This window comes from Bubalus kerabau, unplaced genomic scaffold (assembly GCF_029407905.1).
Source record: "Bubalus kerabau isolate K-KA32 ecotype Philippines breed swamp buffalo unplaced genomic scaffold, PCC_UOA_SB_1v2 scaffold_50, whole genome shotgun sequence".
NCBI classification, from domain to species: domain Eukaryota; kingdom Metazoa; phylum Chordata; class Mammalia; order Artiodactyla; family Bovidae; genus Bubalus; species Bubalus kerabau.
In genome coordinates, this window is record NW_026577904.1 from 2,059,684 (window position 1) to 2,083,619 (window position 23,936).

At 43.0% G+C, this 23,936-nt stretch overlaps 1 long non-coding RNA gene across 1 annotated transcript; it reads left to right on the top strand.

Annotated features, from left to right (window-relative positions):
• The first annotated feature begins 1,842 nt into the window (after positions 1–1,842).
• Positions 1,843–18,996, top strand: LOC129640870 (uncharacterized). Its single transcript, XR_008709008.1, has 2 exons — positions 1,843–2,249; positions 18,199–18,996. It is a non-coding gene; the product is annotated as an uncharacterized LOC129640870 (long non-coding RNA).
• The last annotated feature ends 4,940 nt before the right edge of the window (positions 18,997–23,936 follow it).

Below are 23,936 nucleotides of genomic sequence, written 5' to 3' on the forward strand. Positions count from 1 at the left end.
CTTCCCTACGGTCCCCGCCGTCGCGCCGCCGCCGTCGCGCCGCCGCCCGCTCGCCCCGCGCCGCGCCGCACCGCGCCGCCCCCTGGCGGGGAGCGCCAGGCCGGACCGCGGCGGTGCGCCGGAGGGTGGGAGTCCGGCGGCCAGCCCCGGCCGGCTCCTCCACCATCACCGCCCCGAGCGTGCCTCCCTCCCGCCCGAGGCGGCCAGCGCCGGCTGCCCGAAGGCCGCTGCCCCGAGCCGGCGACGGCGAAGTCCGGGCCCCTTCTCCAAAGGAGTGCGCCTGGGAGTCAGCACCCGTCCGCGCGCAGCAGCCTCGCCCTCGCTGCGGCTTCGCATCAACTCTCCGGCTTCCGGGCACCCTCCCGCCTCCCACTCTTCGTTCCACCCTCCTAGCCCCTCGGCTTCAGCCTGGATGCCTCTCCAATTCTCCCGCGGGCGCTTCCCACGCGCGCCTCGACTGTCCGCTGCGCAGCCTCCTCCCCAAGCACAGGCTCCCTTCTCCCCACCCTCCGCAGCAGCCGCCCCGGCGCTTGGCTCCGGACCAGGAAGACTGGCCTCCGGGGTCGCCTCGGGCCGCGCGGGACCTGCCACCCCCCCCGGGTCAGCTCTCCGCCGTCCTTTGTGTGCGCGCCGCCAGCCCCTCCACGGAGCGCCTTCCACGCCGCCGCCTTGCGCGCAAACGCGAAGGAAAGGAAGAGCGCGGGACAACCAGGGGACTGGGAGGGGGGCAAAAGACGACAGCACTCACTCTGGGAAGGTTCCGGCATGGTGCTGCCTTTGGGTGCTTCTCGGTCTCGCCCCTACCCCGGCTTCTCCGCCCCGCCAGGGCCGGGGCAAAGGGGGACGGGGGAGGAGCGGAGCCACCGGGACCGCGTTGGAAATGGTGCTTCCGGAGCTGCAGGGAAGGGGGTCAAGCACTGTTTTGGTTTCGCTAAGGAGAGTTAGGGGAACCAGGAGGCTAGAGAAAGGCCCGTGAGAACAAATATATGGAAATAATCTTGCTCCCAGGGACTACCAGGGCTGCCGGCGTGTGGAGGGGGTGGGGGTGGGGGTTCGGCACATACATTTTTGTATTTGAACTTTTGTGAGCAAGTTGGATCGGATCCGACGCTTGGGTTTTTCGACTGCACTCGCCTTAAAAGTCGAGGTCTCTACACCGTAAGATCATGGCCCAACTTCAAAAGCAAAGGGCCTGAGAGTGGAGACTGCTTAATGCTTAAAGAAGGGGAGCATTCAATAGAGGAGAGAGAGAAACCCCAGGTCACGCTCCATGCCCCGGCCGGGGCTTCCGCGGCTCCTCTTCTTACCTGGTGCCTTTCCTAACAAAGTAAGAGAAGGTAAAGTCCCAGTGATCGTCCAGCCACGCTTCGACCGAGTCCTGGTCCCATTGCCGTTGCGGCCGCGCGGAGCCGGGGCCGGCCCTCTCCATGATCAGCGCGGCGTGTCTCTGTGGTCAGCTGGTGCTGGTTTTCCACTCCAGCTGGGGTCCCTCCCTCGGAGGAGCAGAACTCGCCTCGAGACCCTCCCCCCTTCGCCCTGCTTCAGTCGGGCAGGCTTTCGGCGGAGCTGCTCAGTCGCCGGGCCAGCCTCCTGCCGCGCCCCGCCTCTCCAGGTCCTCACCGTTTGCAGGTGCGGAGGGCGGGGGGGGGGGGGGGGGGGGGGCGGGGGGGGGGGTGCCGCAGCCCCGCGCCTTCCCCGGGGTGTGTCTGAGACTGGCTCTGGAAGTCTCTCTAGTCTCTAGATTCCGGGGCGGCCAGGGCGGCGACTGGCGAGCTCTCCGGAAGCCTAGTGGCCAGGACTAGAAAGGAGGCCCTGCGGCCGCTGGGGTGCGCTGCATGCCAAGCCGGCTCCGGAGGAGCGCGCAAAGGTGACGGTGGATGTGTTCGCTGAGCGTCCCTCTCTAGGCAAGGAAAGGTCACGCTGTGGAGACCCAGCCCAAACCCAGAGAGCTGTAGCTGGGGAAATTTTCGCCCGAAAATGAGAGGTGCTGGTAGCCCGCGCTCTTTTCCCCGGGCCTGGGAGAACAATGACTGTCCTGCCTCACTTTCCGCCAGATCAGCGCGTGGGTCTGGGAGGAGCTGGGACCCACCTCCCACGAAGCCCTGACGGCGCAACGGCTCAGGGCGCCCCAGCCAAGGGACCACATCTGGGGTGACGAGATCTGGGACGTGAGTCACCAAAATAGATTTAACAGTCCTGGTGGGTAACTTCTAACAGAGCCATTCCTGTGATTAACGTTAATAACCATAGTAAGTATAAATTAACTGCCTTCACAAGAAAGGCTTAATTTGCATTAAGCCCCCTTTCCTAACTGGAAAAAGATAAAGGTAAATTGAGATACAATAATCACCATGGTTTGTGTATGAAATCACAAATCTCCATACAAGTAGGTTAACTTGATCTACGGGGCAGTCCCCAGGTACCGTGCAGAGCAGCCAGTTAGCCCAGTTTTTAATTCTTCATTTATATTGAACTGGAGTTAAAGTACACATACCACGAAAAATGTATCCGTTTAAAAGGACTCAGCATTCCTACCCTGTTTTGTCGTTATCCTCATCATGCTTTGATAGGGCTTCCCTTGTGGCTCAGCTGGTAAAAAAAAAAAAAAAAAAAAAAAAAAAACTGCCTGTAACTGCGGCTGGGTTCGATCCCTGGGTTGGGGTGTTCCCCCGGAGAAGGGAGAGGCTACCCACTCCAGTGTTCTGGCCTGGAGAATTCCCTGGACTGTATAGTCTGCTGCTGCTGCTAAGTCGCTTCAGTCGTGTCCGACTCTGTGCGACCCCAGAGACGGCTCCGCCGTTCCTGGGATTCTCTAGGCAAGAACGCTGGAGTGGGTCGCCATTTCCTTCTCCAATGCATGCAAGTGAAAAGTGAACGTGAAGTCGCTCAGTCGTGTCCCACTCTTCGCGACCCCATGGACTGCAGTCTACCAGGCTCCTCCGCCCATGGGATTTTTCCAGGCAAGAGTACTGGAGCGGGTTGCCTTTGCCTTCTCCGCTGTATAGTCTACGGGGCTGCAAAGAGTCCGACAGGACTGAGCGACTTTCACTTCACTTCTATCATGCTTCACAAAAAAGAATTGGGAGTCTTCCCTTGCTTTATTCTCATCCCCATCTCCCTGCGGTTTTAATATGGTATTTTGCAATGACCTAATTTTTTTGGCAGAATTAAACTGGAGCTGTGTGTTTCACAACGTGTGAACGACACCATTAGCAGTGATATACCAAAAGTGATTTAGCTGACATACTTTTAACAAACTCCTTTCCAAATATTCTTGGCAAGAATGTAAGACATTACTCACTACATAGAAACACGTAATTAAACAGATAATATGAGAACTTTAAGAAATGTCTTCCAGTCCCCCAGTGCAATGGTTTATACTTCCTTCATTAAATGATTGTCCTTTTGTCATTTCCGTTTCTTTGAAACTTCACTGCTGTATGCCAGTAGCCACAAACCAGTAAAAAGCAAGCAAAGGAGTATGAACTAATACATGATAAGTTATATCAGATTTTAAAATGAGGATGATCTTCTAATTTCTTACTATGATAGTGATTATAGCGCTCATGACCTAAAGACCATCTCCTCAGTGCTCAATTTTTCTCTGTGGAAGGTCATGCATTTCTCCTCTCAGGAGGGCAATTATATTTTAAAATTCTACTTCCAACTAAGGATGGAGTGAATTTTTGGCTTAAAATGCTTGCTTTGGTTGGCTACCATGATTAAATAAACAGGCATTATCCAAATGTCCCTTTTCTCTCCCAACCTGAAAGGGTTAAATTATCAGAAACCAGGAAGGCGTCTAAAAAAAATTGTGCAAGAAAAACAATCCCTGGACTCTCCCATCAGTGAGTCTCAATTCTGTGTGGTATAGATGTTGGGTGGGGGTTACTGTGAAGGGATGGGATGAGGCATTTCAAACTGTTCTAGTCTCGAGAAAACTCAGAACAGTACCTCTTGTAACTTTAAAGTACTTAAAGTTAAGAATATTTTGAATTGGCCTCACCCTGGCATCTTGTTCTCTGGCTTCTTTTATTCTTTATCCCAGTTTCCTCCATTTTTTTTTTTTTAACATACATTCTTTCTAACTTATTGGTATGGATTGCTCTAAGCATATCAAATCTTGTTTTAGAATAAGTTGAAGGATGAGTAAATAATAAACATTACGAGGAAATAACTTGGAAGGTGAGGTAAATGCTACTTAAAACAACAACAACAAAAAATGCAATGACCTAACAGACAAGCCCTCCAACCTGTTATATTCTCATTGTACTAGGAAAAAACTCAAATCTCTAACATGGCTTACAAGGTTCTGTATGACTTTTACTCATTTCTGTTGCTAAAGGTTTTGTTCATACAACTAGAAAAAACAAATAAAACCGTGGATGATCAAATTCCTTTTCCAAAAGAGAACACAGATTATGAAAGTCATGACATCTTTCCTGCCTTGTTTTTTTTTTTTTTTTTTCAAATACTACATAGTATCTTCTTTTTTCTTACAGCAAACATATATTCTAAGCTTGAGAAAATTGAGTCAATATATTAGCACATATAATAGGATCTAGGTCCCTCATTGTTGAAGGGGAAGCCTAGAAGGTACATTGTGATGTTGAAATGGAATTGGAGGTTAAAAATTAAATGTGTGTGTGTGTGTGTGTGTGTGTGCATGATGTGGGGAAATCCCACATGACAAGGAAATGCAGGCAGCTTTTAAGAGCTGTGGGCAGCCTGCAGCTGATAGCCTACAAGGAGCTCCAGCCACCAAGAAAATTAATTTTTTGGTATTATAACTGTAAGATTAAGAACTAAAGTGAGCTCAAAAGCAGATATTTCCCCAGTCACGCCTCAAATGAGACCACAACCACAATTCCAGCCAATAAACTGATTGCACCCTTATGAGATGCTAAGCAGTAGACATCTTCATAACCAACATCTTAATAACACTGAGTCCTATATCTATTAATGTATGTATTTATCCATTTACTTCAATCTTTTAAAATTTCTCCCAGCAGTGTCTTGAAGTTTTTAGTGTACATGTCTTACATGTATTTTGTTAAACTTATTTCAATATATATCCCACTGTCACTGAGAAATACTAGAAGCAATGATATTCATGTGTCAGAGTACACTTAGTCCTAGATTTTGGCTTAAAAATATGTTTCTTCACTTTAAAAGAAACCAAGAGTCTCTGTAGAAGATTCCAGGTCTGTGACAGGGAAAGCGCAAAATATACCTGGAAAATATTGTTTTGACAGAATGTAAGAAAGACTTAAACATAATGCCAGCATATCAGAACAGAGGACTTCCAAAGTCTAATACAAGTCTGAAACAATTAGAATATCAAAATACGTATTGATATATATTGACATATACTGATAGTAACAAATTTTAAACCATTGACTAAAATAAGAAACTGTGATTCCATACTGATATAAATAAATAACTAGATAAGCAAATAAACAGAAGAGAAAGGAATGTTCCTTACACTAGAATGTCAACAAAATGAATATAAAAGGAATCATGTAATTACAAAATCATTGAAAATAAGTTGTTAGTCACTCAGCCACCTCCGACTCTTTGCGACCCCATGGACTATAGCCCACCAGGCTCCTCTGTCCATAGAATTCTCCAGGCAAGAATACTGGAGTGGGTAGCCATTCCCTTCTCCAGGCGATCTTCTTGACCTAGGCGTTGAACCTGGGTTTTCTGTATAGCAGACGGATTCTTTTACTGTCTGAGCCACTAGGGAAGCCCAGAAAAATCACTAATGGTCATTAGAATTAACTGATGAGAGTGTGATGATGGGTGGGATATTTACATAGCTTGAAGTATCACCTGGCAGGTTTCTTATTAGTTACCATGGGCAAATAGTATCTTTACAACAAAGAGACTCTAACCAAGTGATTCATTATCACTTCAGATCAGATCAGATCAGATCAGTCGCTCAGTCGTGTCCGACTCTTTGCGACCCCATGAATCGCATCACGCCAGGCCTCCCTGTCCCTCACCAACTCCTGGAGTTCACCCAGACTCACGTCCATCGAGTCAGTGATGCCATCCAGCCATCTCATCCTCTGTCGTCCCCTTCTCCTCCTGTCCCCAATCCCTCCCAGCATCAGAGTCTTTTCCAATGAGTCAACTCTTTGCATGAGGTGGCCAAAGTACTGGAGTTTCAGCTTGAGCATCATTCCTTCCAAAGAAATCCCAGGGCTGATCTCCTTCAGAATGGCTTGGTTGGGTCTCCTTGCAGTCCAAGGGACTCTCAAGAGTCTTCTCCAACACCACAGTTCAAAAGCATCAGTTCTTCGGCACTCAGCCTTCTTCATAGTCCAACTCTCACATCCGTACATGACCACAGGAAAAACCATAGCCTTGACTAGACGGACCTTTGTTGGCAAAGTAATGTCTCTGCTTTTATTGGGACAAACCAATAGTATACACATTTAATAGAACATACTGAGGAGGATACAACATTATATTTATGTCATTACTGTCAAAATTGTGAATCTAATCATGAGGATGAGATTGATTGATTTCCATACAAACATACCTAGATTGAGGGACATTCTGCAAAATAACTCGCCTGCATGCTTCAAAGATTTTAAGGTCAAGAAAGGTAAAGACTGAGCTGTAGTTATCCATTGCTATGGAATGATATTACCACAATATTAGTGGCTTAAAGCAACACACATTCATTATCTCTGTTTCTGTGAATTAGGAGTCTAGGTTGGTTGAGCTGGGCACTCTGCTCAGGGGTGTCTCACAAGGGAATCAAGGTGCTGGCCAGATCTACAGTCTCATCTGAGGCTCAACTGGAGAAGGATCCTCTTCTAAGATTACTCAGACTGTTGGCAGAATTAACTTTCTTGGGATTACAGAACTGAGAAATTCTTTCTCTTGCTGGATGCTGGCTGAAACTTTTACAGGTCACTGGCTGAAGGCCCCTCTCTGGTTCTCAAAGCCACTTTCAGTGCCTTGCCACGTGGAGCTTTCCAACGTGGCCACTTGTTTCCTCAGAACCAGCAAGGGAGACAGCCTCCAACAAGAAGGGCAGTTTTTTAATAATGTCATCCAAACTGTCACAGACGCATCATCACATGCATACCTTTGCCATATTGTTTGTTGGAAGTGTGGGCAAAAGAACACGTTGCCTGCCGTTTCAGTAAACAGCGAATGTTGCCTGCCATCAAGCCTTCAGCCACTGCAGCTGTCCCAACCGTGTGCCCAGAGGGGAATATAGGACGGAGACACACAGGATACTAGTCTAGATAGTTAAGATGCATATCTAAAAGGACTAATTTCTATGACCCCAGACTCTAGCATCTTCCCATACACAGAAAAGCAGTAAAATCATTCATTTCAGATGGCTGTGTGTGTGTATGATTAGCAGTAATATTTTGATGTTTGACAACATGGTTTTTGTTTTGTTTTTCAGCAAAGACTCTTTCATGCTCTGGCTCCTCCCTTATCTCCTTGGAATAGTCCCTCAGAGCTATTTGAGAGGATGCGTCCTAGGCTACGGGCTTCTGTAGTGGCTCTGATGGTAAAGAATCTGCCTGCAAAGCAGAAGACAGGTTCGATCCTTGGGTCAGGAAGATCCCTTGGAGAAGGGAATGACAACCCACTCCAGCATTCTTGCCTGGAGAATTCCAGGAACAGAGGAGCCTGGTGGACTACAGTCCATGGGGTCATAAAGAGTTGGGGACAACTGAGTGACTAACATTTTCACTTTTCATCCTAGCTATAGTCCTTAGTAAGGCCAATGAATAAAATATAATTCTCAACTTTTAGGTTGTACTTTTTTTTTTTAGTAGAAAGAAACAAATTAAGGTTTTGCCCTTGACCATACCAGGGTGTAAATAGAGGATGAAGGGATCATGGAGGCTACCTCAAGAATCCACCTAGAATAATATTGTAGAATAAGGTATAGTGATTGGGACATAACATGTGTTCAGTAGCTATTTGTTGGGTCAATTTAAACAGAAATGTGGGCTTTTTAAAGAGTATTTGGCAGTTGTTTTTGTTCAGTCATTAAGTCTTTGTGACTGTGGACTGCAGCACACCAGGCTCTTCTGTCCTCCACTCTCTCCCAGACTTTGTTCAAATTCCTGTCCATTGCATCAGTGATGCTATCTAATCATCTCATCCTCTGCTGCCCCCTTCTCCTTTTGCCTTCAGTCTTTCCCAGCATCAGGGTCTTTTCCAAGGAGTCAGCTTTTTGCATCAGGTTGCCAAAGTATTGGAGCTTCAGCTTCAGCGTCAGTACTTCCATTGAAGATTCAGGACTGATTTCCTTTAGGATTGATTTCCTTGGTTTGATTGGTTTGATTTCCTTGCAGTCCATAGGACTCTCAAGAGTCTTCTCCAGCACCACAATTCCAATGCATCAATTCTTTGGCACTCAGCCTTCTTTATGGTCCAACTCTCACATCTGTGCATGACTACTGGAAAAAACAGTTTTGACTATACGGACCTTTGTCAGCAAAGTGATGTCTCTGCTTTGTAAAATGTTGTCTAGGTTTGTCATAGCTTTCCTTCCAAGGAGCAAGTGTCTTTTAATTTCACGGCTGCAGTCACTATCCACATTGATTTTGGAGCCCAATAAAATAAAATCTGTCATTGCTTCCACTTTTCCCCTTTTGTTTCCCCCTTTTATGAAGTGATGGAACTGGATTCCATGGTCTTAGTTTTTTGAATGTTGAGTTTTAAGGCAGCTTTTTCACTCTCCTCTTTCACCATTGTCAAGAGGCTCTTTAGTTCCTCTTCACTTTCTGTCATAAGGGTGGTATCATCTGCATATCTGAAGCTGTTGATACTTCTCCCAGCCATCTTGATTCCAGCTTGTGATTCATCAAGCCTGGCAGTTGTATGATGCTTATTTAACTGCATATAAGTTAAATAAGCAGGGTGACAATATATAGTCTTGTCATACTCGTTTCCTAATTTTGAACCAGTCCATGTCTGGTTCCAACTGTTGCTTCTTCACCTGCATACAAGTTTCTCAGGAGGCAGGTAAGGTGGTCTGGTATTCCCATCTCTTTAGGAATTTTCCACAGTTTTCTGTGATCCACACAGTCAAAGGCTTTGGTGTAGTCAATGAAGTCAAATGTTTTTCCTGGAATTCCCTTGGTTTCTCCATGATGCAATGAATGTTGAGAATTTTATCTCTGGTTCCTCGGCCTTTTCTAAATCCATCTTGTACATTTTGAGATTCTCAATTCATGTACTGCTGAAGCCTAGCTTGAAGGATTTTGAGTATAAGCTTGCTAGCATGTGAGATGAGTGTAATTATATGGTAGTTTGAACATTCTTTGGCATTGCCCTTCTTTTGGAATGGAGAGGCGTTCCATTGGGATTGGAATGAAAACTTATTTTTTCCAGTCCTGTGGCCACTGCTGAGTCTTCAAATTTGTTGAGATATTGAATGCCACACTTAACAGCATCATCTTTTAGAATTTTGAAGTGAAGTGAAGTCTCTCAGTCATGTCCGACACTTGGCGACCCCATGGACCGTAGCCTACCATGCTCCTCCGTCCTTGGGAGTTTCCAGGCAAGAGTACTGGAGTGTGTTGCCATTTCCTTCTCCAGAGGATCTTCCCAACCCAGAATTGGGAAGATTTAAAATTTTAAATAGCTTTAAATTTTCCCTCAACTTTGATACTGCCTATGGCAGTACTTTTGCTTATTGGATATATGTAAATATGTCAGCAACTGATCTTTGGGAAAGGTTTATTTCTTTTAGTGGTCTGTGGAAGTCTTATCACTCGTCACAAGATCATCCTTTATTTTTAGCAGCACTAGGCTCATGTGATCTAGCAGTTCTCTACAGAGAGCATTGGAGTACATATTTCAAGGTGTCACATGGTAGGGATCAGCTTAATATTTTAACTGCATAAATTTAAATCAAACCATAATTATGAATTTCAAAGACAGAACCAACCTATGAATAATAAGACCGTGTTATGGTGCAGTGCAATGATTTCAATCAGTACACAGCATTTTCCCTCCAAATCAAACATAGGGTTTTTTACCTAAGTCTCTTGAAGCAGCCAAGAATTCTATTTGATATATAAAGGCTGATCTGTGTGAAGAGACATTACACAGTGCATGGCGAGCAGCTGTTCTTCCCATCAAGGAAGGTCACAATGAAAGGAAATGGACTTACATTCAAACAGGAGAGATTCTGGACAGATACTAGACACACGTTCCTGACAAAGGGATGCAGCACAGATGGATTCAGGATGAAAAACAACTGTGGAATTTCCCCCTAGCAACTTTTACAAATGAGGTGGACAACCATCTGTTGGTAACGCTTTGAAGTCCTGTCTCAGGGCAGATCAACCTCAGGAACTCCTGAGGCTTCTCACTACCCTTTCACCTGCATCTGCAGAAGATATTAAACAGAAGAACGGTGGTGTTTTAATTGATCAGTATAATAGGCACCATTCACAGAAACATGAAATAACCTAAAACACCTATACCCAGAACAAATGCTCCTTTCATCCTTTCATCTATGCTCCTTTCATCCACTTTCCTGTTAAAGAAAAGATTTCATTCTCTAGAGAAAATATCTTGTGCTAGTCAGAATGGCTAAAAATAAAATAATTAGTTTAGAAAGAAATAGCAAGGAGTGAAACACTTTTAAAAGTCAACTGCATCTGGGTGTGACACACTTAACTAAAAACCAGTTTAAAAGTAGGTCATTTAAAAATAGACTCTTTAAAGGTTAAAGGAACAAAAATGTGTATGTTTAAATGTAAATCAAGAGATATAGTTTTGTTGATCTTGATTCCAGCCTAGAGAATCATTTGTCTTTTCTTTGTAAGTTACAGACTAAAATTTTTTTTAGGTGATGCTCAGTCTCATTTAAAACATCTCAGATGACTGCATAGACATCATTATGAAACCTGCTGCTGCTGCTGCTAAGTCACTTCGGTCGTGTCCGACTCTGTGCGACCCCATAGACGGCAGCCCACCAGGCTCCCCCGTCCCTGGCATTCTCCAGGCAAGAACACTGGAGTGGGTTGCCATTTCCTTCTCCAATTTTGAAGCCTGCCTTTTTCCAAATACGTAAGGAAAGTGTGATATAATTATAATGCCACAGAAAAAAAAAAAAAAAAAAAAAAGAACCTCATGACCAGAGATAATTTTCATCTCTTAAGAGTAGCTTTTGGATAAGTTGTTTGACTCAACTCTGAAAACAAAAGTCAACATTTTATAATTTAATAAAATCAACTAAAACTCAAAAAAGACCCAAAGTATTAGGGACACTTATGCAAAATTCTTCATTCAATTTTGCTACATGCCTTGAAAATAATACATGTTTTAAATAAACAAAGGCTGTATGGAGATGAAGCCAGAAGTTCATTCTTTTCACAGTGACTCAATTTTCCCATTCACTTCTTATAGGGAAATGAACAATATGTTGAAAGTAGGTAATGTACAGCATTCTAGTCTGGAAGTTCCAGGATAAAATTCCAGCTATGCTTACATAAAACGTTGTCTTTAAATAATGGCACTTCCAAGAACAGTAATCAATAAATCAGTTGAAAGAAGGAACTGCTCTATGGAACAGGCCCTGCCTGATTCCTTCAGTTTATTTGTTTTCATTCTTCTCCGTCAGTGGAATCACTGAGGTGGTGCATATATTGGAAGTATTGTGCAATACTAGTCTGAGAACGTGAAAAAACATTTCTATAATGTCTTAAAACTCTAGAATTGATCAATGTAAGTTATTGTCTCTTTGCCATAGTTACCTTGGAAAGCCTTATGTTTTTATAAACTGTGTTGCCATTGCTTGAAACATTTTGGGAAATTTCTCTTTGAATTGCTTTCAGAGTCTGCATTTGACTTTTTGCATCTCTTCAGTAGTGACGATATTTTGGTTTGTAGATTTCATGCTGAGAGTGATTTTTTTTTTGGGGGGGGGTATATTTTAAAGAGCCCAAAGTTACTTCACCTATGGTCCGTTGGGAAATATGAGGGTTTTTTGTTTTTTTTTTGTAAAATGGTTACAAGGTTATGAGACTGATTTTTATAGTCTAGATTAGAAGTGTTGGAGAAGACTCTTGAGAGTCCCTTGGACTGCAAGGAGATCCAACCAGGCCATCTGAAGGAGATCAGCCCTGGGATTTCTTTGGAAGGAATGATGCTCAAGCTGAAACTCCAGTACTTTGGCCACCTCATGCAAAGAGTTGACTCATTGGAAAAGACTGATGCTGGGAGGGATTGGGGGCAAGAGGAGAAGGGGACGACAGAGGATGAGATGGCTGGATGGCATCACTGACTCAATGGATGTGAGTCTCCGTGAACTCCGGGAGTTGGTGATGGACAGACAGGGAGGTCTGGCGTGCTGCAATTCATGGGGTCGCAAAGAGTAGGACACAACTGAGCAACTGATCTGATCTGATTATCCTGTTTGTCAGCTATGTGACTGCCCAACACCTCAGTTCCTTTATTTGTAACAAGAGTAACAATGGTTCACATAGACTTGTTCTATTAAGTGATATAATAAATACACCATAGTAGTCAGAGTGCCCAGCACACAGTTAAACAGTTCTCACCTAGAGAATAACTCCATGAAGGGATTTCTAGACCTCTCCTTTCTATTAAACTCTCAACCCATCAATTCAGATCCAGCACATCCTTCAAAACTGACTCCAAATCCATTCTCTGAAGTCACCTTTTTTGTGTAAATAATTCATTTGTAATTTTCTCTTTTTCCAAGCAGTCATGGAGTCCTCAAGACTGATCTTTCATCATGACTCTTAAATCTTTTTCTCCAACCCACTTCCTGTCTTCAATCCTTGAAGCCATGCCTTCTCCATGCTACAGGCAGAGTGATCTTTCTGAAGTGTTAGCCTGATGGAGTCACTTCCCTCTTAAAACATGTCAGTGTCTCCCCATTATCCTCTGGTAGAGGATAATCTTCTCAGTAGGACATAGAAAGCTATTTGTGATCTGAAGTTGGTTTACTGCAGAAACTCAATGCCTCATTTCTTTAAATGTAGCATATTCTCATGTTCCTAGGATTTTGCATGAGGCTGAAATTTGTTCTCTTTTGCTTCTGGCTAATTCCTACTATTTCCTCTGGATTTATTTTAGACATTTAGTGCTCCAGGAAGCTCAACACTCTCAGGCCCTCTAAGGGCCCCACTTCCCACACAAGGTTTATTTATGTATACCTCATAAGTAATCTCATAACACCTGCTCAGCCATTGCACTGTATTTTTACCCTTTATTTGAAATTTATTTACAGGTACTGTGTCTTAGTCATACCAATCTTAGTTACACCCTCCAGGACCCTGTGTTCATATTTGTATCCCTAGGAACATCATGTGCTCAGTTGTTCAGTTGTGTCTGACTCTTTGCGACCCCATGAACTGTAGCCAGGCTCCTCTGTTCATGGGATTATCCTGGAAGAACACTGGAGTGGGTTGCCATTTCCTCCTCCAGGGAACATAATAGGGCTCAGTAATCATTTATAGAATGAACGAATGAATGAATAATGTTTCTGACGTCTTATTTACTGTTCTTGTGACTCATTAACAATTTTTATTGCTATTAAGATTTTATAAAAACTTTCAAATGTTTGCTCTCACACCTGCCCTCTCTGCCTTGGAAAAATCCAAATAGTTGCATTGAATCTACCTCAACCTCTCACTTAATGTGGATCTTTAAGGATCTTCTTAAAGGATCATCTCAGAAGGGTCTTCTGAGTAAGCAAATAAGACACACAATCAGAGCTGCCAAACAGAGCTGTGACTTTCTTGAGGCGTTTGTCTACTCTGGACATTATATTCTATATTTACTACTTTTTTTTTTTTTTTTTTAATTCCTGATGTCTGTAAGCTTCATAAGGTTGAGTTTGCTTCGTTCACCACTGGGTCATCAGGTCCCACAATACTATCTGGCACATACTGGGTCTTTAATTTTAAGTAAAGTATTGAATACCAGATTACAAGATCCTTGAGAACAGTAAATTGTGTATGTTCCACATCATAACCTAAAATGTCATATAGTATGTGATTGATAGATATATGTTCATGTATTTTTTTGTTGTAGTTGATGATAAAAAATAACAGGGTGCCTCTTGAGGCAGACAGTACCTGTAGGTATCCTTTGAGGGGGAAAATTAAAAATTAAGTGAGCACTTCCAACCTGTGAGAAAGAGGGCAGACAGTTTCTTTGAATCAGATCTGCTAAAAATCGCATGGAGTATTGCCTGTAGTTATGTACAAGTGGTATAGGAAGGTTTCCCCTAAAGGGGGAACCTGGGACCCCTTGAGCAAAGAAAGATTCCTAGGATGGAGTTAGATTAATTTGCATAAGGAACTTGGAACTTCTGAAAGAGATGAACTAAAATGTATATCTGAATCACCTGAGATTTAGCCCTGGGAGGCAGCCAGGGGTGGCGGGGGTTGGTGGAGACTGTGGCAAGCTGAGTCAGGATGTCCCTGATCTAGGTACAGAGGCAGAGAAGAGCACTGGGCTCCTCCTGAGGAAAATTCATCTGCCGAAAGGGCAGAGGTGGTTTCACCTCAAAGTTACGGAAGCATACCGCATCGTTCACTTACAGGACACCTTCTGAGTCTGAGTGAGTCCTGGCAATGTGGTCACATTGTTGCAACTACTTAACTGCTGACATTGAGCGAATGACTGTTTCCACCCAACATTTCCTCCTCAGACTCTTCAGTAAGATCACTGGAGTGACTGAAGGCATTTGGGGGATTCAGCTAAGAGGAAGTTGAGTTAGGAATACATTTAGTCTGGTTTAAGGGGGATATCTTTATGTGGTTCAAAGTCAGTTCATTTTTTAAACAATTAATTTGTATTGGAGTATAGTTAGTTGAGCAAACTCTGGGAAATAGTGAAGGACAGGGAAGTCTGGCGTGCTGCAGCCCACGGCAGGGTCGCAAGGAGTTGGACATGACTGAGCAACTAAACAACAGCAACAAAGAGCTGCTTTACAATATTGTGTTAGTCTCTGCTGTACGGCAGAGTGAGTCAGCTATTTGTATACATATATCCCCTCTTTTGGGGATTTCCTTCCCATCTAGGTCACCACCGAGTACTGAGTCGAGTTCCCTGTGCTATACAGTAGGTCCTCATTCATTATTTATCTGTTTTATACATAGTAGTGTGATATGGCGATCCCAGCTCATCCCACCCTCTCACCCCCCAAGCCTGGTGTCCATACATTTGTTCTCTACATCTGTGTCTCTATTTCTGCTTTGCGAATAAGTTCTTCTGTATCATCTTTCTAGATTCTACATATAATCGATATGATGTTTGTTTTTCTTTTTCTGTCCTTTCCTTTTTATTGTTGAGTTTTTGCTAGCTGCCCTGATGTAGGAATGACTTATAAGAATATCCCTACCACCCATTCTTCAGAATCACCTAATCCCAGGACAAGAAAGGTCAGACATCCTGTCAAGATATGAATGTGCCTATGTCACCTGTCACTAGAATTAGGTGGATAATTCTAGAGTAAAAAGACTCCGATTTGGAGAATCAGGAAAACTGTGAAGAAACAGTTTAAAATGAAACTGTGAGATGTTTTAAAATTACTGGACAGCAAAAAATTCTGGAAGGTATAGAAGGAAAATGCTACTTTACTAGCCTTTGCTGAAAAAGGTATTAACTATTTGATTCTGGAGACAAACCAAAAAGAAAAGGATGTAGGGTATGGTTTCCAGGGCCTTCACCTGATACTCTACCATTCCCTACCTTCCATCATTTTTTTAAACAGAGCTTCATGGTGGCAGAGGACATGGTGCCTGACGTTGCTGGACTCCTGGGGGTGCAAGTGCGCTGTACCCCGAGTTTCAGTATGCAAGCACAACAGACTAACATGTGGCCAGTGGCCCTGTGTAAGGATAATCTGTCAAGATATCCCAATGGTGGGATTCCAACTGGAAGTAAGTCTATTTTTTCCTGTAGGTGGGAAATAGACTACCAGAAATTGAGGATGTGTAGGTGATGAAATTCTAGCCCAAACCAAAGAACACTGTTGGGTATGAATGCAGATTAAGAATGAAAGGTACAACAATAGGAAATACAGATGTAGGTAATGAAGGGCTTATATGGTTCCCTCCTCTTGGTGATTCCTATGTTCTCCTGTATAACCATAGCACAGTGTTTGGAAGTCCTAAAATAAATATTTGAAGATTAGGAGAGGCACTGGGTATCTTCTGTTTGTTCCTCTGGCTCTTCTGTTCCCCAGAGGGCTGGCTTATAAGGACTGTATAAACAAGTTCCTTTGGAGGCAAGAATATATACAGTGGAGAAAAGACAGCTCTTCAATAAGTGATGCTGGGAAAACTGGACAGCTACGTGTCAAAGAACGAAATCAGAACATTCTCTAACACCATGTACAAAGTTAAATTCAAAGTGGATCAAAGATCTAAATATAAGACCGGATACTATAAAACTCCGGAAAACTCAGGCAGGACACTGACATAAATTTCAACAATACCTTTTTGGAACCATCTCCTAGAGGAATGGAAATAAAAACAAAAATAAACAAATGGGACCTAATTTAACTTAAAAGCTTTTGCACAGTAAATGAAACCATGAACAAAATGAAAAGATAACCTAAAGAATGGGAGAAAATATTTGCAAACAATATAATCAATAAAGGATTAATATCAAACATATATAAATGGCTCAATATATAAAAAAAAGGACAACACAATAAAAAATGGGCAGAAGATCTATATAGACATTTCTCCAAATAAGACATACAGATGGGCAACAGGCACATGAAAATATGCTCAACATTGCTAATTGTTAGAGAAACGCAAATCAGACCTACAATGAGGTATATTACCTCACACTGGTCAGAATGACCGTCATCAAAAAGTCTACAAATAATAAATACTGGAGACAGTGTGGAGAAAAAGGAACCCTCCTACACTGTTGGTAGGAATGTAAATTGGTGCAGCCAGTATGAAGGACAGTATGGAATTTCCTGAAAAAACTAAAAATAAAGTTACCATCAATTCAGTTCAGTTCAGTCGCTCTGTCGTGTCCGACTCTTCACAACCCCATGAATCGCAGCACGCCAGGCCTCCCTGTCCATCACCAACTCCCGGAGTTCACTCAGACTCACGTCCATCGAGTCAGTGATGCCATCCAGCCATCTCATCCTCTGTTGTCCCCTTCTCCTCCTGCCCCCAATCCCTTCCAGCAGCAGAGCCTTTTCCAATGAGTCAACTCTTTGCACGAGGTGGCCAAAGTACTGGAGTTTCAGCTTGAGCATCATTCCTTCCAAAGAAATCCCAGGGCTGATCATATGATCCTGCAATTCCACTCCTGGACATAAATCCAGAGAAAACTATAATTCAAAAAGATGCATACACTCCAATGTTCACTGCAGCACTCCTTACAATAGCCAATACATGGAAGCAACCCAAATATCCATTGACATTGGAATGGATAAAGAAGATGTGGTATACTTATACAATGGAATACTACTCAGCCATAAAAAGAATGAAATTGGCAGCAACATGGATGGACCTAGAGATTTTCATACTAAGTGAAGTCAGTCAGACAGAGAAAGACAAATATCATATGATGTCATATATATCTGGAGTCTAAAAAAGTGATAAAACTGAACTTATTTACAAAAGAGAGACTGACAGACATAGAAAACAAATTCATAGTTTCCAAAGGGGAAATGGGGAGGGAGAGATAAATTAAGAGTTTGGGATTAGTACAGATACACTGCTGTATATAACATAAATAACCAACAAGGTCCTACTGTATGGCACAGGGAACTATATTCAATATTTTGTAATAACCTATAAGGCAAAAGAATCTGAAAAAGAATATATATGTGTATATATATATGAACTGAATCACTTTTTACTGTACACCTGAAATGAATACATTGTAAATCAACTATTGTTCAATTTAAAAATATGAATATAAAAACATATTAACCAATATAATATATAATATGTGATTATAAAAGTATAATAATATAGATTTGTAAAGTTTCTCATTTTATTAAATTTTAGCAGGATTAAAAATAACAAGTTCCTTTGCCCTCTGGCCTTTGGTTGTCTTGGTTAATAGGGAGGATCAGCAAGAGATGGCAGGCCAGGAGGAAAATGAGCTCAGAATCTTTAAGAAACCTGCTATGGTAAACTAAACATGATGCCATTTTTTTTTTTTTTCTTTTTGCTGTTGAAGGGTGAAGTCTAATTCCTATCTCCCCTGTAATCAGGACTGGCCTAAGTAACTTGCTTGAACAACTGAATGCAGTAGAAGTGACATTTTGAGGCTTCTGAGGCTAGATCATCACAAGCAGACTTACAGACCCCGCTGCTTCAGTCTCTTGGAGAACTCACTCTTGGAGTTCTGAGCTGTCTTGTAAGTAAGAGGTCAATTACACTGAGACTTCCCTGCTGGAAGGACCCACAGGGAGAGAGCATGGAGAGAGTGATGCTGGCCACCCGCTAGCCGTTCCAGCCCTCTGAGGCAGATATGTGAGTGAGGACAAGGTCTTGGAGGACATGGCAGTCCCAGCAGATATCTCGTGAAGAAGAACCAAAGGAGCCAGCCAACGGCTTTACTGAGGCCCCAGATATATATGACCCCTGTTGTGCTGGCTCAGACAGCTCCAGCTGCTCCAATCACCCCAGCCGAGGCTCCAGGATTTTGTGAAGCAAGAATAATCTTACATCCCTGCTGTGCCCTGCCAGAACTAGTGACCCACAAAACTGTGAGCACAGTATGTGATTATCGTTTCACAGCAATAAACAACCAAACACCTGGTAACCTCCTAGCTGGGTGAGCCCTGATAGACTCTGTGCCTCTGCCAAAGACTCTTCAAGACAGCCTCTCCATAGAACCACTCTCGCTTTACAGCCTGCAGGAGGGAATGACTCCCCGCCATCATGCACTGTACTATCTTTTGTTATGGGCTTTTGAAAATCTTGTCCACCTTTCAAAGTAAAGTCCCCTAACTAAATTCTCCTGAATCACCTAGTTTGAGAGTGTTATCTGTTTCTTGTCAGGATCTTGGCTTATAAACCAGACTTGATATATATATATACACATCTCAAGATTTATTAAAGAGCAGAGGAGAAAGCTACAGTCTATGTAAGGAGGTTCAAAATTATGCTTTAGAAAGCCACAAATTAACAAAACAGCACATGTACATACTTATATCAGGTAATTAGCATGTTACCCTTAATGAAATGTTTTAGAATACTTTAGAAGAGACTAGGTGTTTAAGACTATCCTTAAGGTTTTCTGGATTCATTGAGTCTTACTCATTCTTTTGCTTTCTGTGGAAATTGGTCATTTTCTGGTACTGTGTTATTTTATTTAACAGTTTTATGTCACACTTTCTATATTCCAGGCACTCTGGAATAATATACAAATAATAATTCACTCAATCCTCCTAATAACCCTATCAGCCGTGAGCTGCTATCATCGCCATTTTACAGATGAAGACACTGGGGCATGCAGAGATTATATTAATGGGCAAAGGGCTCACAGTAAGTGGCAGAGCTAGTGACTGAAGCCACACAGTGCAGCTAGAGGGTATGCACTCTTTGCCACTGTGTTATACTGTGAGGTCTTGTCAGGATTATTTGTAAAAGTGTGGGAGTGTTTAAAGAAAACAAAAATAAGGATTGTATAGAACTTCCAAACTAGTAACAGTAGAGAGCCATTACCTTTCCCTGGACTGAAGGAAAGGGAGAAGTTACCAGACATCAAGGGAGCTGTTTGTACAGGGTATCTGACAAAAGTTGGTAGCATTTAGGGAGAGATGCAGATAGCCAAAGATGACCCAGTGGAGGAGAAGGAGGGTGAATACACACTCTCATCTCATTGTCCCATGCCCTTCGATCTTCTGCTTATCTAACCCACCTGAAGCCAAGTGGCCAGGGCAGTCCACGTAGGTCAGCCTTCCAAGACTACAGAGCAGGGTGCTGGTGAGAATGGTGGAGGATGGGTCTGGACAAGCAAATAGAAGATAGCCAACACACCAAAATCTTACCGAGGGTCAGGTTAGGGTGGTGTAAGGCGAGAAGGGTGTTTTGGAGAATTACCAGGTGTTCCATGTCGAGCTCTAGATGAGTGTGGCTGGGGTTCGAAATGCAACCATTTACAGACTTTATGTTGTACCATATGACATTACCATTTTTATAGGTAAAATACCTGGAAAAATTGTCAATTTCATATAGTTCAACCTAATAGTCTGTGTATTTTCCCATAGAGTTGCTAATAGATAAACGACTCATACCAGATGACTAAATATGTTGCTTCTCACTTGTCAGTTAGGGTTGTTAAACAGAATGGGTATTCTAATTGGACTACATGAAACATTTTTTTCTTTTTTGGTTGTTCAGGGATGAGTCATTGCTCTTCTCTGTTACCATGTCTTGGTCAGAACCACCCTAGTCTATCCTGACAGGTCACTCTAACTCCAGATTTCTGTCCTGGTCCCAATCTCTCTAAGGCTCCAGGGTTCTTCATGCACATTTCTCGTATGGGTTTTTAAGCAGCAACAGTAAGGAGTGAGTGTCAAAAGGAATCTATCCTCCTAGGTGCCCCCTCACTATATTCATGTAACTAGGAAAATCACTTTTATTAGTTCCCTATGGCTGTGGTGAGTGGCTTAACACAAATCTATTCTTTTATACTTCTGGAAGTCAGAGGGCTGAATTAAGTCTCACAGGGCTAAAATCAGTGGGACTAAAACTGATGTGTCTGCAGGATTGGTTCATTTTGGAAGAGAATCCATTTCTTGCCTCTTCCAACTTTTAGAAGCTGCTAGAATTCCTTGGCTCATGTCCACATGGCTCCAACCTCTACTCCATTGTTGGCAAGGACCCACCAGAATGGAATTGTCTGGTCCCTGGGGTTCTTGGTAAATTGATGGTGGGATAGGGAGGGGAGGGCTGGGAATGAAGAAACTAAACTATACCAAAGGCAACCCACTCCAGTGTTCTTGCCTGAAGAATCCCAGGGACGGGGGAGCCTGGTGGGCTGCCGTCTATGGGGTCGCACAGAATCAGACATGACTGAAGCGACTTAGCAGCAACTTAGCAGGGAGGGGAGGGTTGGGGGTGAAGAAACTAAACTGTACCAATTACTACATTCTTTATTCTTTGCTCTTCACTAAAACAAACAAATAATCTTATAATACTATACAATAAAAGGATTTGTACCTACATGTTTCAATCCCTTTGATGGTTAACTTCTTTAATTAGGAGACTCCGTCAATGGGCATTTTCTAGAAGTCGCTAAACCTTTATGGTCTGTATGCACGCATGCTCAATTGCTCAGTCGTGTTCAACTCTTTGTGACCCCATGGACTGTAGCCCATCAGGCTCCTCTGTCCATGGAATTCTCCAGGCAGGAATACTGGAGTGGGTTGCCATTTCCTACTCCAGGGAATCTTCCCAACTCAGGGATGGAACCCGGGTCTCCTGCACTGAGACTCCTGGGCCTATTTTATGTCAGGCATTGTTTCATGATCTTACATAGTTCATTGCATTTAAATCTTCCCTCCTTCAGTAAGGCAGATTGTCTTTCTATTTTATAGATGAAGTGATAAGGCTCAGGAATTTTTTCTAGCTGGTTATAAGAGACGGGTCTCTAGCCATATTATTGGTTTATAAGCATCAATTACGGTCACATTTAAATCAAGTGGCAAGTGAAGCAAGAGTATTGCTGGATGCTTGAATGCAGCTAATCTAGGAACACAGCCAAGATGTTATATAATTGTAAGATGTAATGAGAGTTCGCATAGGTCCTATTTTGTTCTAATTAATCCCTCACTCCAAGCAAACCCTATTATCCAATACCCCAGCATATCCTCCTTAAACTCTCTCACCACCAAATCCCTGAACTGTATATATATGTCAGTAATGTATGAAAGATGTGTAAAAAGTACCTTGAGTAAGGATGAGTGTGTGTGTGCTAAGTCACTTCAGTCATGTCCAACTATTTTTGACCCCATGGACTGTAGCCCACCAGGCTCCTCTGTCCATGGGATTCTCCAGGCAAGAATACTGGAGTGGTTGCCATGCCTTCCTCCAGGGGATCCTCCTGACCCAGGGATCAAACACATGTTTCCTGCGGCTCCAGACTTGCAGGTAGATTCCTTGCCACTGTGCCACTGGGGAAGCCCAGGTAAGGATAGTGCTCGTTAAAGTTTGGTTGAATAAAAAGTTAGAAAAAAACATAATCTGAAATGCACAGTAACAAATACAGAAGGCAAATAAAATGTTTGCTACCATTCCAAAGTTACAGCCTTATTCTTTACCACTGAGCCTCCTGGGAAGCCCAGTTTAAAAAACAGCAGCCACAAAATGACCAAGTTGGTATATAAGTCCTTTTTGAAAAAAGGTTGAAAGCACACCATGAAACTGAAAGACAGGACTGCAAAAATCTCCTGACTGAAAGATTATGAAGCTACAGAACAACAATTCTGTATATATAGAAGAGTGCTCCCTCAAATTTTTCGCTTGCTTTTGATTTTTGGAGAGCTGTATTTTATATATGAACAACAATCACCATTTGAAACAGACATTTCTGCTGTGTACAAGCATTGGTTTCTCCCTTCCTTCCAACAATACCTAGACTTTATTCAAGGTATCGTCTCTTCCCCATACCTCTTGTAGGTCTCAGGAGAACTTGACCTCATCACTCCAGGTTGCTCTGGCGGGCGGGTCTAGTGCACCTAAAGCTAATTGCCCCTCTAGACCAAGTGATGGGTGCTAGAGATGACATGTGACCCAGCTAACTGAAAAGAGGTTCGCAAGGGGCCTCTGAGAAAGACTTACCATCACAGTGAGAGAGATTCCTAGAGTAACCCTCTCTCTAGACATTATCCTGAAAATAAAACTTCTATTTAGAGTCAGGCGGGTCATGGTGGAGAGGTCTGACAGAATGTGGTCCGCTGGAGAAGGGAATGGCAAACCACTTCAGTATTCTTGCCTTGAGAACCCCATGAACCGTATGAAAAGGCAAAATGATAGGATACTGAAAGAGGAACTCCCCAGGTCGGTAGGTGCCCAGTATGCTACTGGAGATCAGTGGAGACATAACTCCAGAAAGAATGAAGGGATGGAGCCAAAGCAAAAACAATACCCAGTTGTGGATGTGGCTAGTGATAGAAGCAAGGTCCGATGCTGTAATGAGCAATATTGCGTAGAAACCCGGAATGTCAGGTCCATGAATCAAGGCAAATTGGAAGTGGTCAAACAGGAGATGGCAAGAATGAACGTCGACATTCTAGGAATCAGCGAACTAAAATGAACTGGAATGGGTGATTTGAACTCAGATGACCATTATATCTACTACTGCGGGCAGGAATCCCTCAGAAAAAATGGAGTAGCCATCATGGTCAACAAAGGAGTCTGAAATTCAGTAATTGGATGCAATCTCAAAAATGACAGAATGATCTCTGTTCATTTCCAAGGCAAACCATTCAATATCACAGTAATCCAAGTCTGTGCCCCAACCAGTAACACTGAAGAAGCTGAAGTTGAATGGTTCTATGAAGACCTACAAGATCTTTTAGAAGTAACACCCAAAAAAGATGTCCTTTTCATTATAGGGGACTGGAAGGCAAAAGTAGGAAGTCAAGAAACACCTGGAGTAACAGGCAAATTTGGCCTTGGAATACAGAATGAAGCAGGGCAAAGGCTAATAGAGTTTTGCCAAGAGAACACACTGGTCATAGCAAACACCCTCTTCCAACAACACAAGAGAAGACTCTACACATGGACATCACACCGAAATCAGATTGATCATATTCTTTGCAGCCAAAGATGGAGAAGCTCTATACAGTCAGCAAAAACAAGACCGGGAGCTGACTGTGGCTCAGATCATGAACTCCTTATTGCCAAATTCAAACCATCAATCATCAGGGAAAAGCATACCAAAACCATAATGAGATATCACCT